General features: G+C 36.8%; 1 protein-coding gene across 1 annotated transcript in view; it reads right to left on the reverse strand.

The window, feature by feature from the left end:
• Positions 1-18,435, reverse strand: part of PHLPP1 (PH domain and leucine rich repeat protein phosphatase 1) — a 231,035-nt gene that overhangs the window by 159,063 nt on the left and 53,537 nt on the right. The gene's annotated exons all lie outside the window — the stretch shown is intronic.

An 18,435-nucleotide genomic window follows, 5' to 3' on the forward strand; every position in this document is an offset into this window, starting at 1 on the left:
TATATATATATATCATAACTTGCCCTGCCTTTATAAAAATCAGATAAATAGCAAATACCTTTTCTTGATGGCCTTGGGTCATCATCACTACAGGGATATATAAGAGTATAAACTATATTCATAAAAATATCCACAGATACTCCTCAGGTCCCAGGCTGGCCAGCTTCCACACTCTGTGAGTGCTACTTCTCATATACCCTATGTATTTATACTTAAATTCTGTAGTGTCCATTTGGGCTGCTTAGAGGCCTTTTTGCTAGCCCCCCAACTACGCTTGCAAGTAATAATCCTGAATGACAAACAAACACCAAATAGGTGAGGTATACATATATTTAACCTCTTCTTTGTAAAGTCTTGCCTTTCCAAATTCTTTAAAAATTCAGTGACTCTCTTTAATGTAATCTACATTTGCTGTTATTCCTAGCTGTTTCATCATCATATAGCTCATGAAATCACTAGCCTCACATAGAATTTATTTTTTAAAATTAGGTGAAAAATAAGTATACTTATACACAGGACTTCAGAACAAATGACATACTGAGCTCCATAAAGAAAAAGCCAAAGAGAATTTAAGTTGTGGCTATGAAAAGCATTGAAGATGTTTATGTTTAGGGTTTTTTTATTTATGAATATACATATATATGTATACATAAAATTGACCTCAAGTGTACCCTTGAACTACTACTGGCCTTCATCAGTCAGAAATTCCCAGCCACAGAACTAAAAAGCCGCATTCCAAACCAGCATCAGGGATTTGTAGCATAAAGAAACACAAGCCACCAAAAAAAAAAAAAAGAAAGAAAAGAAAGAAAGAAAATAAAAGAAAGAAAGAAAAGGTCAGGCCAAGCAAGAACTTGGAGATAAGAAGCGTGGTACCTAGGGACTAGACATGGTGCAGAAGGTCTGTAGTGTGTAAGAAGACACTGGTGAGGAGTGCAGGGAGCAGGGCCCACCCCCGGCTGTCAGGCTTCCTATTGCACCTATTTCATCCCACAGAGAATAAGATTAGCATTTCATCTCTGCAAAAAAAGCTTTTTAATACAGCCTAGAAAATTCTGGCAAAAAATTTAGATAGTTTACAAAATCTAAGATGCATTTGTCTGATTCTTCAAAAACAAATGTACTGTTTTATTTTCACTCAAAAATAGCTAAGATTATCACAGTCATCAGAGATTTTTCTTAAAGCAATATTCCCGGACAAAATGCAGCCTCTTCATATGAAAAAGTCTTACAAATATTCACTAATGCCTAAGGAAAGAAATTACACTGCACAGTTCAGATTCTGAAGTATTTTCAGTTCGTCTTCCTCTTCCCCACATCCCTCCCTACATGTGTTCATCTGACCTGGCATCCCTGTGCCTCTCCCTGCCTGGTTTACTGGCTTGACACAAAGCCTTGATGTGGTTTTGTTTAATTTGGCTTTGTGGGCCTCCCTGCCACAACCATTAACAGCCCCCGTGATGGGAAATAAAGCAAGCTACCGCAATAGCTAGTTAAAGCCAGGGTTTTTTGTTTTTAACTCTCCCCTTATTTGCTAACACTAAGACGGAAAGGCCTGGTAGAAGTGGTTCCCTTGGCACCACAAAGCAACAGACATACGAATACAAATAAGTAAAAGAATATAAGGTATAAGGAATTTATATATACAATTGAACATGCTAAGAGAACAAAAGAACACAGGCAGTCCCAGAGCTATATAAACATTAGACTTAAGTAGAACTCACACCCACAAACAGGGGCAATGTCCCAGAGTCAGAAACATCCGATTGACCTATGACTCACATTTACAAATGGAGACTATCTACAGCTGGTACGTAAATGTACCTGTTTCAACTTACACACAAATTAGACTTAAGAACCAACTTACAGAAGCTATCTTGTTCGTAACCCAGGAACTGCCTGCATGTAAAATTTCAGATATTCAAAAAAAAAAAAACAAACAGTGATTTTCTAAAACTCAGGCCAAAAAGACAGCAGGGAAACAGTAGGAAGCAATGGCCAATATATCCCGGAAGTCTCTGCTTGCCTATATTCCACAGACAGATAATTGGGGTTAACTACTTCAAAATGTGAGAGCAATCTGTGACGCCAAAAAGGGAAAGGGAAGAAGGGGGAAAAAAAAGCGTAAATCACCTTTTCTCTGGAATTCAAAATGTTCTGTTTTGGGTTTATCTAGCCAGTATCAAAAACAGAAGCTGTGCCTCATCAGGGCCTTAGTAGGCCTATTTAAAACTCAAGACTGATATTTTTTAAAACATAAATGTATTAAATTTTCATTACAATTTATGATGACACATCTCAGTAGACTGAGAACAGACACTGAGTTTATAAAAGAACAAAAACCACCTCTCACTACCCATCTATTTTGGAAGGCACACTAGACTCACATAAGATAAATAGCATACAAAAGGAAAAAGCTTTCACCTTTGCCAGAAGAAACAATTCCAATATAAAGTGAGAAGAGGAGGGGCTGACTTCATGTTGGACTAGTCCCTGTTACTTACACTTATGGAAGGATCGCATATGACTGCAAGTCCCAGCTATTTCTGACAATACATGTCCCTCCCTGTTCCCACCATCCCAGCTCCTGCCTTACCACTTTGGCTTCCCACACTCCCAGGATCCGGCTCATACAGCAAAATACAAGTGTGCCAAACAACACAACACCCAGGCAGTGTAAGAGATCCACTCCCAGAAATACAGCCTGGGGGTTCTCTACTAACAACCAATTCAAGGAAGGAATTTAAAGAAAACTAACATAAAAGGCCTCTCTGCAGCTGAGCCTCGGGAGACGACAGCTTCAGATAGAAAACACTACTGGTAAAACTTCTTCATTAGTGTATTACTATAAAAACATACATGAAATGTTTACCACAGAAGAATACTGAATGAATACCGTGTTGCTCACCTCTTATAAAACTAGCAATATCCTCCCACAGGCAAGAGACCCAGTATCAAATCGGAACAGAGCAAACGTTCTCTTACCCAAGTTCCACCTACCCAGCCCACCAAATTAACCACACATCTCTATTTCTTCAGTAAAAGACAACACTGAAATCCATAGCAATATGTCCCTACTATATACACAGTGTTATTTCTAGTCCCCTATACCTCAAAGAGGAGTTCTAACCAAATCAAACCGGTAATGCTACTTGTACTTTGTATCATTATATTAATTTTCATGTAGACCAATGAAATATGAAGGCAAAATTTCTATGAAAATGAAATTGAATGTTTTAAAGGAACTCAATTAAGTGAATCAATAAAAATATTAAAGTTCGGAGAGACACTGTAAATGGGGTGTGGTGGCTAATAAAAATCTGTACCCTGATTCTGAGACAAGAACTAAAAAATAACCACCCTCCTGCTGATTCCATCAGCCTCAGAATATTATAGTAGAAACTGTCTCTCTTTGCTCTCCTGAGAACCTTTCTTCAAAATGATGTAGGTATTCTACATCCCAGCCTCCATACAAAGTCTAGGATAAATGTAAAAAAGCATCTTAAACATTTTATTTCTGGTTTTTCAATTAACTGACCAAATATTAGTTCTGATCATGTTAGATAAGTCTATTTTGCATAAACCACTGCAAGGCACAAAGACAAATATCAGTACTTGCTTAACTCAATCAGCAGCTTTCAGAAGAGGCTGTTCAGTAGGGAAAAGTCAGAGAAGACTAAACGTAAGGGCCACCACTAAGTGTAGGTACTAAAGGGGCAAGAGTATATCAGAGCCTTTGAGTGTGAATGTAAAAAAGTCACCCACTTTTTATTCACTGCCTTGTACACAGCATTCTTAGATTATAAGTGATCAAGAAGAATTAGATGTTTAAAGGAAAAGTTCACTGCTAAAAGACAGCACGACAGTAAACCTCATGCAAACAATAACTAAATATAAGGCACAGAGAGATTATTAACTTACCCAAGGTCACAGAACTAGGAAATAATATAGCCAAGATAGTCAGATTTCAACTCGACTCTCAACCAAAAATAATAGTGATAAAGAAAAGAACTGCAGATGGTGATAACAGTTATTAACAACCTTGATAGTTCAATTCAGAAAGATCAAAAAATAGAAAGGATTAGATCATCAGCCCACTGGAGAGAGCTTGGAGAAACAGAATAAAAATGTTTACGTTTTTTAAACATTAATCACTCCTCAGATTGCAAGGAGCACTTTAAAAACTCATTTTACCTGTGAGTGTTCGCTGCAGATGCCTGTATTAAGCAGTGGAATGCCTCTCTCACAGGCAGATGAGCAGCGAGCAGAAGAGACTAGAAACTGGCAGATCACACCAGACGCTGTAGATGTCTGGTTTACCACAAAACAAGAATTTAGAGATGGCCTGAACAGGACATAAAGTCAAAGAAAACAATGAAACAGTCATCTCCCTGTAAGTATTTAACTATAATTATTACCTGTAAATTACCACAGTTACTGATTAAACATTTATTGTGGGTCAAACATTCAGCTACAAACTGAAAATACTGACAGACAATTCAGTTCAAGGCATAGTTTATCTAGTCTGCCCTGCACGGCCCACTCCTCCATAATGAACAGCAGCATGGTTTCCTCATCTCCCACATATGACTGCCATGCAGTATATTCCTTTCTCAGTTAGGCTCCACATTCACCATGAAGAGTAATGATCCAGGGAAAAAAAAAAAACCAAAAAACAAAATCTTGAAAGAACAACACAGCGCACAGTGGACATCTGATGGAGAAGGCCTTTGGCATTTGGAAAAGCAATTTTAAGTGAGGCTCATCTTCTCTGTAAAGAAGCTTTAATTTTTTCACCATTTTCTTCCACACATAATTTAAGTCTATATGCCAATTTCCTCTCCACAAAGGGATGTTCCTTATCTATAAACAGCACTAGAATTTCCCATCTAGGTAGGTCAATCTCTCCCAACACCATGTTGAATAGCTACAGTACAAAGTAGGAAATAAGTGTTGTTTTCTCTAGTTTAGTCCCCAGGTACTGTTTTGGGACTATTTCTGCTCTAACAAAGCAACTGCTTCTCCTCCTGTGTACTCTCTCCTTTTCTAGACGATGTTAAATATCATTTGTAAATTGTAATTAGATGTTGAGAATAATCACTTAAAGCGACAAAACAAAGGAACACAATAGGAATTTTAACATGGCTTCAGATGTTAAATTCTCCCTATCCTAAGGATGATTAGAAGAGTCTTAAATAGCTCTTTATCTATTGACTGTGACATCACCATTGGCAGTAGCTGCACTGTAATTGTTTTGGGGAGAAACACTGCATAACTCTGAGCTGTTATCACATGCCTTCTCTATTCCCTCCCTATCATCCAAACACTGTATTTAGTGAACAATATAAACAATACATCAATTAGAGTCCTTTAAAATTGAGAGTCAAACAGAAAAACATACCAATTATCTGGTTTTCTATGTTTTATAACAACATAATTTTGAGGCTAGGATTTATTTGCCTTATGTTATAAATAATGAGTGTTTCATATCATTCTGCCCTTCCTCTAGCATTTGTTAAATTAATCTTTTTTTCCACAAATATCTATATATTTTCTGACTTCATGACTCATGTTCCCCTGAACACACCATGCTTCAATTTCTCAATTATGGCAACTACGTCAAAAAAGAAACCACAATTATGAAATTCAAAAAAGGATCCTACAATCTTCTGTTAAGTGTCAGTGAAAGTGGATTTGTGCTCTATTCTGATTCACTTTCAAAGTCCAATTAGAACTGAGTGAAAGGACAGGAAAGTATAGGTCCAATAATTTAACACATACTGAAGCAGGCTATAGACCTTTTTGTAAACTAAATGAGGCTTTATCCAGACAAATTTATGGCTTTAGCAGCTTCTGAATTTGCATCACTCTCTTAAATGCAAGTTGGCTTACACTGGAACTAACTAAGCCCTAAACTCTTTCTTCTAAAGATGACTTGTGGATAACGCCCCCAAACCTGTCATGAGTTATGATAGTATACCAACGTCTATTACCCTCATTCTAAAACCTAAAATAAGAATTCTATTCCTGTTTTCTTTCCCAGAACTACCCATCAGGATAAGAATATTATACTAGAAACTCTGCAGATGCACTGGCAATATTTCTCATTCTCTTCCTTGGCCTTACCAACATTTTGGGTCAGATAATTCCTTCTTGAGGGGCCATCTTTTAGGATGTTTTGCTAACCAATGACAATAGATGCCAGGAACAATCCACCTATAGTTACAATGCCTCTAGATTAGCGGTTCTCAAGCTGGGGGTCGCGATCTGTATTAAAGGGCTATGGCGTTAGGAACGTTGAGAACAACTGCTCTAGATGTTTAAAAAAAAAAAATGTCTTCTGGGAGGCGGAATCACCCCAGGTGAGAACCATTGCTCTTGAGATACCCACTGTCTTTCTGCTTCTATATGAATGACAAGGAAAGTATGTAATCAAAGAGTAAGTTCAAAATTCTTCCCATTGTTTTGAATTTTAAGGTAAACAACCTTGGGGGCCACAAGCCTGCATTTAGAAGTATGAGTCTCCCCAGCTATAGCCCAGCAGCTCAGGCTTTGACTAGCTAGCTCACAGACAAGAGGCCCTTCCATGGTGTAGCTGTTTTTCTTCTCATTCTCAGTCCCTTAAAGAGAGATCATACCAAATTTGTACGAAGTATGAATTTCCTAAAAGATAATTATAAATATAATATTCTTTTTTAATTTTCATTATGGGGACTATCATGCCTATAGTTATTTGTTTCACCCTATAAAAAAGATGATTTAATTACTTAAGATACAAGCTTGGCTCTGAGAGGGAAAAATAAAATGCATCAAGATGAAAGGGCAAAAGAAAAGCCTTTTTTCAAGGCTTTAAGTGTCCCTTTGATAATGGTGCTATTCATGGATCAGAAAAGATACTCAGTTCATGAGTGTCCTACAATAGCTTCTTGTTGTAATAAGCATTACAATATAGCATTTATCTAAAGGCTTGGGGGAGCACAATCAAAATGCAGTAACTATAGATGACTCACCTTTAAAAAAAAACTCAGAAAACAAATGCTCTTAAATCACCAAGTTTTAGCGTTAAGTACCATTGATAGGTGCCAGTTCCATCTTCCAGCAAGAATAATGTTTTATTGGTCTCTAACCTATTTTGAAATTCTTATAAACTCTCATCAAAGCCATTTCCTTATGAGAGCAAGAATCAACCCAAACCATGATTATTAAAAACGTTATACAAGTAATTAAATTCATTTTACTCCAGCACGTCAAAAAATAGATTCCTAGGGCAGCGTCTGTGGCTCAAAGAAGTAAGGCACCAGCCCCATGCGCCAGAGGTGGCAGGTTCAAACCCAGCCCCGGCCAAAAAACTGCAAAAAAAAACAGACTACTAGAAATAACACCAAACAAATAGCATTTTACTCCAAAAACATCTAATCTTCATCTGTCAAAAATGACCACTACACTGCTCTTTGCTACGCCATCTTTAACAATACTAAAAGTCATTACTTCTTGTTACTTCTCCTACACTCAATGAATTTTTAGGGAAGCTGCATCTTACTCAGGGACAGATATTAAAGTCAGTGAATAGGATAAAATCATTAAAATTATCCCCTTAAATTCCTTCATTTGTAAATTCACATATATAACATTTATAGTTAATGCAAAAGATGGATGGAGTGTATATAGCTGAGTTCATGCAAATTAAATTTGTATATCATGTTTGCACTGTACTAAGATACTTTTAAGCAAGAATATGGAAATGGTAGGGAGATCTCCCTTATTTATTATTTAATCCTTCATAATAAGTCACATATTTTTAGGTGATAATATTGTGCCAACTCTGAATTATTCTACCAGATTTAAATATCCAAATTCAATCAAGTCAAACTATTACATTTTGTTCCTTACATAATTCCATACATAACTGTTAGTCTATATCTGGTGCCTCCATGAGTTACACTTGGTCCAGTACCAGAGGCCTGCCACTGCTCCTAAATGCAAGCAAAAATCATGAGTAGGAGAGACAACTGCTCACTCAGACTCAATATGGATTTGCTAAACCCTCCAGTTGATTCAGATGAACATCAATAAGAGAAGGAAATAGGAAGTAAACTATTTGTTACTAAGAATAGGAAGTAAACTATTTGTTAACTAAGAAACAAAGGCAAACTCCTTTACAGTCTGAAAAACGTTAAATCATTAAGTATGAGTGAAAATATATCACTGCAATAAGCACTTAGAACAACAAAGAATCATGACCATAACCCAAAAAAAGGATGTGAAATGATATCAAGTCACTGAATCTTCAACATTGCTAATCTGTGATGGAAACAGCTGGTACTTTTTCACAAAGTATTTGTTATTACTGAAGCAGTTTCTTAGGGGATCTCCATCCCAATCAATAGAATTGAAAATCTGGTGAATATAGGTCATTCCTAAGAGAACACAATAAATCAAAGTTCTCTCCATGAGGCTAATGCTTCTAATGAACATACAGTATTTAAAGTAGAACTTAAAATGCAGAAGAAAATAAACCTAATAAAATTAAAATCATATACAGTTTGAAGGACATATTTAAAGATTAAAATGGTTAATTTGTGACTATCTTCTCCCCCTGCAAATCCTATCCCAGGTAGAAAGTAGAGCTATAACCACACTGGTTTCCATATGGAGCTAGAAAGAAGAGGACAAAATCACACCAGAACACAGTTAAGGTTAGAATCAGAGAAAAATGCTCCAATAGGTCACCAGGGCAGAAAGGGCCTGATAGGGAACCAAGAACCAAAGCTAAGTGCCCAACAATACAGAAGCAGGTTAGAAAGGCACAAGACGCAGCATTTCCAAACAAGAAAGGTGAAGTAAGGTCTAAATGTCTGGTCCATGGCCAGGCAAGCAACCCACATTAAGGAAGATGCTCTGACATTAACACTGTTCAAAATGACACTGAAGTTGTAAACCATTTAGACTGACATACAAACTTTTCTAAAACTACCAATTACTGAGTACCTGTGAAGTACTTTATATACCTTATCTAATTTAATTAAGTCATCACAAAAGTCCCATTTGGCAAATGTTAGCAAATCCATTTTAAAAATAAGAAAACAAAGATTTAGAAAAGTTACAGAGGTCCCAAACTCAAATAGCCAATAAATGGTACAGCTAACCTTTGTGCCAAGGGCTTTTTGATTCCAAAGCCAGTGTTCTCAAAAATAAACTATCACCTCTAAATGTATGGTTTTCCCATGTAAACACACAATCCAAAAAATGAAAGTTACTGGCAGCATTCTGTTAAGAGTTCCACTGGCATGGAAGCTGGAAAGGATATGAGGAATCACACAATACAAGGGAATCAATGACCACAAGATAAACGGAGGAATGGGGCCCAGGTGTTGTTGAGATGCACTGGTACATGACCTGGAGGAACCTAGACTCCTGTGGATAGGAATGCTGCCAGCACATGAAAATAAAGAACTTGACAAATTGATATCCAAAGAAAAAAGCTGGGATTCTTGAAACAATAATAAGGCCAAAATTAGTATCCTAAAGATAAATTTTCATTATCTACTCAAATAATACTATCAATTTTAAAATCAATACTTCTAATAAATCAGGTACAGTATTTCTTACTGTGGCCATTACCAAAAATAAAAAAAACAAAATGAATTGTAGGATCAAATGGCAGGACTATCAATTCCTCTACTAGGTATATATCCAAAAGACCAAAACTCACATTATAACAAAGATATCTGTACCAGAATGTTTATTACAGCCCAATTCATAATTGCTAAGTCATGGAAGAAGCCCAAGTGCCCATCAACCCATGAATGAATCAATAAATTATGGTATATGTACATCATGGAATATTATGCAGCCTTAAAGAAAAATGGAGACTTTACCTCTTTCGTATTTACATGGATGGAGCTGGAACATATTCTTCTTAGCAAAGTATCTCAAGAATGGAAGAAAAAGTATCCAATGTACTCAGTCCTACTATGAAACTAATTTCATATGAAAGCTATAACCCAATTATAGCCCAAGAATATGGGGAAAGGGGAAACGGAGGGGAGGGGAGAGGATGGGAGGGTAATTGGTGGGATCACACCTATGGTGCATCTTTCAAGGGTACATGCGAAACTTACTAAATGTAGAATATAAATGTCTTAAAACAATAACTAAGAAAATGCCGTGAAGGCTATGTTAACCAGTTTGATGAAAATATTTCAAATTGTGTATAAAAGCAGCACATTGTACTCCATGACTGCATTAATGTACACAGCAATGATTTAATTTAAAAAAAAAAAAAAGAAAGAAAAAACAAAATAAAATAAATCAGGTTATTTCTCAATCCTTCCCAAGTTTTTTTTTTTTTTTTTGCAGTTTTTGGTTGGGACTGGGTTTGAACCCGCCACCTCTGGCATATGGGGCTGGCGCCCTACCCTTTTGAGCCAAAGGCGCTGCCCCCTTCCAATGTTTTAATGTTCAACTAAACAATTTGGACTTTTCATTCTTGAAAAGCTTAATAATACCTATACAACTATGATACATACCACACATTCATATGACCCATAAAAATTCTCAAAAGTGCAAAAATGACTGGTTCATGCCCAGAATTATATAATTACACACTGTTAAAAGAAGACAGACATTTGATATCATTTCATTCAACCCTATTATTTTATAAATTAGGGAACTGAGGGCAAAATATTTACACAGAGAGTTAAGTACTGGCAAAACTAAAACCAGAGGCTGGGCTTTCTGACTTCAAACCCAGAATGCTCTCAGCCCACAGTCCTCCCTCCCTCGGGCATGATTAAATTTAATAATGGAAAAAAAAAAAACCTCCAGAACATATGACCTAATGATGCTTCAGCAATTTCCAAAAAGCCTCTGGGATTAATAGAAATTTAAAACAAACAACAAAAAACAGGACTATTATTCAGCTCTCTTAAACAACTGATAGAGTGGTAGGCTGCAGTAGTTCAGTAAAGCTAGCATAGGAGTTAGAGACTCTGTCTCTAAGGGAGAAGAAAAACGAACTGAAGAAGAAACCATAACCTGGCAAATTTAAGACAAAACAGTACCTTGTATCTGCATACCAGCTCCAGCCACAAAAGACAGTATCTGTTTCTACGATAATTGAATTCTGTACTATGTAATGAAAAGATGAATCAATTATTGAGTAATCTAAACAGGCAATTATATAAATTAGTACCTGTTTAGTCATAGTTGTTTCCAACTCATCACTTTATTTCAATGAGGATAACTATAAAGATAACATTTATCCCTTTGAACACTTACAAAGCACCCACTATGTGTCTCCATGCACAGAGAATGCTGCAGTGGTGAACCAGACAGCAAGGCAAAGGCTCCTGGGGATCACTGACCAATGAGAGAGAGAGTGACAAGTACTATGGAGACAATAAAAATAGTGTAATGGAATAGGTGACGAGAGAGGCAGGAGGACTGGTGAAGACCTTTCTAAGGAGGTGACATTTGATCTGAGACCTGAAAAGGACATTTGAAGGTCTGGAGGAAGAGGATTACATAGACAAAGGTGACCACAAGTACAGAGGCCTAGATAGGGAGGGGACCTGGGTGCACAGAGGCAGAGCAGCTAACTCAAGGCTACCTCAGGAGAAGGGGCAGGAGATAAGGCTGAGAGGCTGCAGGAACAGGTAGGCCTGGGAAGGTGTCTGGATTTCATTCTAAGTACAATGGGAAATCCCTGGAAGGTTTTAAATAGGCGCACAACAGGATCTAATTACAGACAATACAACAAAATCATTACAGACTCTAACCAACCTTTGAGTTTACTTCAGCCATCATCATTCCCTGAATTAAAGATGTACAAGCCCACAACGAATCTCCAGGGACCACAGGAGTCAGGAGGTTGAAATACACTAAAGAATGGCTTGAAATCTATACCATATTATCAAGCTGTAAACATTAAATCAATAAACTAACACAAAATTACTCCACAAGTTAGATTATTCTATCTCCCAGATACTCCGCCTATGTACTATCTAGAATAGTAGTAATAAAAATTTTACAAGGTGCCTTTTGGAACTCTGAAACCCTCCAAAGAACAAACTTAATTTGAGCACATGCTTCTGTATTTCTAAAAATATGTAATCTTACTGCTTACAATCCTGTGTCTCAAAGCAAAACAATAGCAAGGTCTTAAAAGAGTTAGCCATGGTGTAGAGTATGTCAGAGAAAGCTGAGAATAATGAATCAATGATACTCTTACCATTCTCCTCAATAGATCTTCCACTGCAGTTTAAGAAAAGTTACTTCCTATTAAATTAAAGGCTACAGTTAATCTTCCTGATTGGTCTCTTTAAAATTAGGCACTTTAAGTATAAAATTATATGATTAAAAAAATACATATATAGCATCCAAAAATTATTGGCTGTCTGATCTACTGTTTCAGTCATTTCCAACACTAGTTTTTTAATTGTTCTTCAATTATTAAAAAAAGGGGGGGGGCACTAATTCCTATGCCACCTTGGTCTGCTGGTTGCCAGAAACAATATCAAAAAGATTTCAGGCTAATAAAAGAAATAGTGACAACAGAACATAGTAAATACAATAAAAGAAGTTATGCCTAAATCCTCCAAATTTGGGATTATTCCTTTACATAGAAAATCTCTCTCTTTTGTTATGTGCTATAACATGGAAATCACATCAGGTAATTAATATCATCTAGACTTAGGCAATTCTTGGGAACTGGACAGTTACTGAGTACTTTTCAGCTGGGTAGTGGCTTTAACAAATCTGAGTTTTAGAATAATAACTTTGACATTTAAAGGCTAAAGAAGGAAGACACACCATATGCTGGACATCAATCAAAAGGATGTTTTAATATGAAAGCCAAAGACAATGAAAGCTTAGACAATGATAAGAGCCTAAAAGAGAAAGTCCTCACTTGGGGGGAGGTCCTTCCTCAAAAAGACATCTACAACACAGGACATATAATTCTGGGGCATGAGAGAAAAGGTAGTCCAAGATAGATCACAGACTTAAACATAAAAGCTAAAACTACAGAGCTTCTAGAAGAAAACTCAGGAGAAAAATCTTTGACTACGGGGTAGGCAAGAGAATACTAATTACACTTCATAAAAATTTTAACTTTTGTTCTTTAAAAGGCACAACTAAAAATTGCTTCTCGGCCTTTGGCTAAGATCAAGTGAAAAAGGCACAATTAAGAAAATATATTAGAAATCATAAAATATTTTTTATGGATAAAATATTGTTTGTATCTATCTATACACACACACACACACACACACCCCTAACAAGGACTTATACCCAGCATATATAAACAACTCTTATAACTCACTAACAACCTAATAAGAAAAATAGGCAAAAGATTTAAACATACATATCACAAATGAAAATATCTGAATGGCAAGTAAGTACATGGAAAGATGCTCAAACTTACTCACCAAAAAGGAAATACAAATTTAAAACACAGTAAGATACCCATACACAGCCATTAGAATGGCTAAAATTTAAAAGATGAACACCAAATATTGCAAAGAATGTAGAGCAACTGGAATTTTCATTCACTGCTAGTGAAAATACAAAATGGAACAAACACTTTCTTATAAAGTTACACAACATCTACCATTGTGCTGTTAAGTATTTATCCAAAAGAATAAAAACATGTTTTCACAGAAGTCTTATACACTCATATTCATAGTGCACTACTCAGATTTGCCAAAAACTGGAAACAGCCCAAGTACCCATCAACGGGAGAATGACTTAACATTCATGTATGCGTATAACAGGATGTATATATGAATATGTACAACAGAAAAGCAGTCATCAACAAAAAGGAATTAACTACTGAACACAACATGGATGAATCTCAAGAGCACTAAGCTGGCATGGATGTGGAGAAAAGGGAACACTTCTACACTCTGGTGGGAATGCAAATTAATTCGTTCCTTTTGAAAAGACATTTGGAGAATACTGAGAGAACTAAAAATAGACCTGTCATTTGATTCTGCAATCCCTTTATTATGTATATATTCAGAAGACCAAAAATTACAACAAAGATATTTGTATCAGAATGTTTATTGCAGCCCAATTCATAATTGCTAGGTCATGGAAGAAGCCCAAATGCCCATCAACCCACAAATGGACTGATAAATTGTGGTACATGTATACCATGGAGTACTATGCAGCCCTAAAGAAGGATGGAGACTTTACCTCCTTCATGTTATATATGGATGGAATTGGAAAATGTTCTTAGCAAAGTATCTCAAGAATAAAAGAAAAAGTATCCAACGTACACAGCCCTACTTTGAAACTAATTCATAGCTTTTATAGGAATGTCATAACCTAATTATAGCCTTAGAATATGGGAAGGAGGTGGGAGGAGGAGGTGAGGGGGGTAGATGGGGGGAGGGAGGGTGATTGGTGGGGTCACCTCTATGGTTTACCTTACAAGGGTACAAGTGAATCTTTCTAAAAGCAGAATATGAATGTTTTAACTCAATAACTAAGAAAATGACATGAAGGCTATGTTAACCAGTTTGATGAGAGTATTTCAAAATGTATATGAAAACAGTACACTGTACCCCATGATTGCATTAATGTACACAGTTATGCTATAAGGAAAAAAAAAAAAAAAAGATCACTAAGCACAGTCAAAGTGGCCAGAGGCAAAAAGAACACATAGCACATGTGATAGTTAGATTTTATACATCAACTTAGCTAAACAATGGCACCCTAGTATTTGGTCAAACACTAGACCAGATATTGCTGTGAAAATATTTTATAGATATGGTTAACATCTACAATCAGTTGACTTTAAGTAGACTTCCCTGGATAATGTAGGTGGGCCTCATCCAACCAGCTGAAGGCTGTAAGAACAGAACAAAAACTGAGGTTTCCTAGACAAAAAGCATTCTGCCTCAAGACTCTAACATAGCAATACTGCCTACATTTCCAGCCTGTCTACAATACTGACCCCTGTCTGAGTTTCCCATCTGCTGACCTACTCTACAAACTCAAAATTCTTTGCAACATAGACTTCTGAATGAGTTGCTTTTTTTTTTTTTTTTTTTTTTTTTTTAGACAGAGCCTCAAGCTGTCCCCCTGGGTAGAGTGCCATGGCTTCACTGCTCACAGCAACCTCCAACTCCTGGGCTCAGTCTTCCAAGTAGCTGGGACCACAGGCACCTGCCACAATGCCCGGCTATTTTTTTTTTTTTTTGGTTGCAGCCATTATTGTTGTTTGGCGGGCCCAGGCTGGATTCGAACCCGCCACCTTAGGTGTATGTGGCTGGCGCCTTAGCCGCTTGAGCCACAGGCGCTAAGCCCTGAATGAGTTTAAAGCCTGTCAGCTTGTCCTAAAAATGCTGGGCTTGCAAATTCCCACAAGAGGGCCAGTTTCTTAAAATAAATTTATTTATATTTCTACATATATTTTTTAAAATCTCTTTAGAGATACTTACACACAGGTAGGATATCCTATTGGTTCTTTTTCACTGGAGAATTTTAATACAACATACATTTAAATATGAAATCTATACAAATTATACAATTTATATAAAATTACATAAGTGATTCATATAAAGCTATAGCATGTACAAACTATAGTGATTAAAAGCAGATAATGATCTTGGTTCCTGGGGCCAAGGGTAGAGAAAGGATGAACTGACTATAAAGTAGCATGAGAAACTTGTGGAGTTGATAGTAATAATTTGTATCTTGACTATGGTGATGGTTTCACAGGTGTATATATATCAAAACTATTACACAGAGGCCAGGGGTAGTGGATTGCTTGAGCTGAGGAGTTTGAGCCAGTCTGAGCAAGAGCAAGACCTCGTGTCTAAAAAAATAGCTGGTTAATTTGTAATTGCCAAGTGGTAGAAGCAATCTAAGTGCCCACCAACCTGTGAATGGATCAATAAGCTGTGGTATATGTATACTGTGGAATATTATTCAGCCATTTAAAAAGATGGAGACTTGGGGCGGCATCTGTGGCTCAAAGGAGTAGGGAGCCAGCCCCATATGCTGCAGGTGGCGGGTTCAAACCCAGCCTCGGTCAAAAACTACAAAAAATAAAACCATGGAGACTTTACAGCCTTTACATTTACCTAGATAGAGCTGAAATACATTCTTCTTAGTAAAGTATCACAAGAGTGAAAAAATAAATATACAATATACTTCCTACTAATATGAAATCAATATATAAATAATTACATGCTCATAAGAACAATAAAACACTAATATAGCCTAGTTCAGGGGTAGAGGGAAGTGGGAGGAGGAGGGGGAGGATGTTTGGCAGAATGAGGAGAGCATGAGGCGGGATCTCACTTAATGTGCACATTGTGAGGGTATATAACACGCCCCTAGGTGAGGGGCTCTTCTTCAAATGGAACTTTACCCTGGAAGTGAGAACAATGTAACCTAAAAATTATACCCTCATATTAATTTGAAAAAAAAAAATAGTCAAAAAAATAAAAATAAAAAAACGTAAAAGTAGCCAGGTGTTGTGGCATGCACTTGTCCCAGCTACTTGGGAGGCTGAGGCAAGAGGATCACTTGAGCCCAAGAGCTTTAAGTTGCTGTGAGCTATGACACCATAGCAATCAACCGAGGACAACAAAGTGAAACTCTATCTTAAAAAAACAAACAAAAACTATTAAAATTTTAAATGAGTACAATTTACCATACATAAATCATACCTACACTGGGCCACTGGGTAGAATGATCATGCTATTAGCTAAGATCAAAAATACAGGAATATATACTGAAGTGGATTTAGCTTCAACCACATTAAACTGTGGTTCTGTTGGGATGTCCTATGGTAATGCAAGAAAGCCAATGAATATGGATCTAGGCCTCAAAAGATAAATCTGAGCTGAATGCAGCTTTGGAAGCTATCTGCACAAACGTACGAATGGCAAGGGAGAGATCTGATAAGAACAAGATAACAACTAAAGGGGGAAAATGCCTCATAGACTCTGCCATTGGGTTTTTTGTCACTTGACAGAGTACAATTTCAATAGAGCAGTTGGGCTCAAAGTTGCACTGAAATCAGCTCTACAAAGGAAAGGAAAGTTTTTGAAAGTGACTGTAGTAATTATGGGTTATTTTTTGAAGAAGCAACCTATAAAAGGAAGAGATAAAGAAGCTGATAAACAGAAATGAAAATCAAGGAGTTTGTTTTTTGGACTTTTTTGGAGGAAGTATTTTTGTTGGCTTGCATTTCATTTTGCTATGCTGTTGTCTGACATGTTCTTTAGTTTTGTTTGTACATAGAAAAAACTAGAACACTTTTATAGCCTGAGAGAATGAGACCACAACGTCAGCGGGTTGATGTAACAAGACAGAAGGGTAAGATTTCTAAATGAAAGATCAAGAACACAGATGGAATTCTTACTTTAAATAATCCTCTCAAAAGGTACTACAAATTCTCAACACAACTTTCAAATTTATTGCAATTTTAAGCATATGTATAATGCTTCTTAAAAGAAGAGGTGGGAATCATTATGTTAGCTTAGTCAAGGGCAAAGGAAGAGAAGACTTACTAAGTGACCTCTATGTCAAAGCCTTTTACATTTATCATAGCGTTTAAACATCACAACTTTGACCATTTGCAGATGAAGAACGAGTCTCAGAGAGGTCAACTGACTTTCCCAAGGTCAAAATCCAGTTGGCAGGAGTGTAAGACTCAAAAATGAGGTTGGTCTGACTCCAATCTCCTTGCACTTCCCCATTCCATGCTTTGTGCCTGACAATGTGAAAGTATCACAGTGGAGCAAGAAGAGTTGAATTCACCTATAGTGAACAGTATGTGGGAGAAGAAGAAAAAACTGCCTGAGACCACTGAGCTAGCTTCAAGGCTCATATACATGACCTTGAATCTAGCCAACCTAATTAATTAGATTCTGGACAACAGGCAGAATGAGCCAATAAATCAACACATATCACAAAGAGACTTCTGTAGACTGAACATTTGTGTCCCTGCTCCCTTAAAATTCACATGCTGGTCCGGGGTGAATGTATTAGGAAATGAGGCCTTTGGGAGGTGATTAAAAAGGTCATGAAAACCCATGAACGGGATTAGTAGCCTCAATAAAAAAGCCCCAAAGACCTTGTCTTTTCTGGCATGTGGGTACACAAGCAGAGAGCCATCTATGGCATACCAGACACAGAACATGCTGGCTCCTTAATCTTGGAATTCCCAGCCTCCAGAATTGTAGGAAATATATTCTACTGTTTAGAAAACCACTCATTCTATGGTATTCTGGTACAGCAGCCTAAAAGAAACTAAGACAATGGGGTGTGTCATTTTCTACCAAATTCACAACAGCAGCAGCAATGGCTTTTCAAATTTCATTTCTTTGAGTTCTCTCAGTATCTAGAGGAGAAATACTCCAAATTTTGCTTAACAAAACAAAACAGAACCTATATCCTTTCACTTCAAAAGTA

The sequence above is a fragment of the Otolemur garnettii genome, unplaced genomic scaffold (genome assembly GCF_000181295.1).
Source record: "Otolemur garnettii isolate 467f Iridium unplaced genomic scaffold, OtoGar3 scaffold00027, whole genome shotgun sequence".
NCBI lineage: Eukaryota > Metazoa > Chordata > Mammalia > Primates > Galagidae > Otolemur > Otolemur garnettii.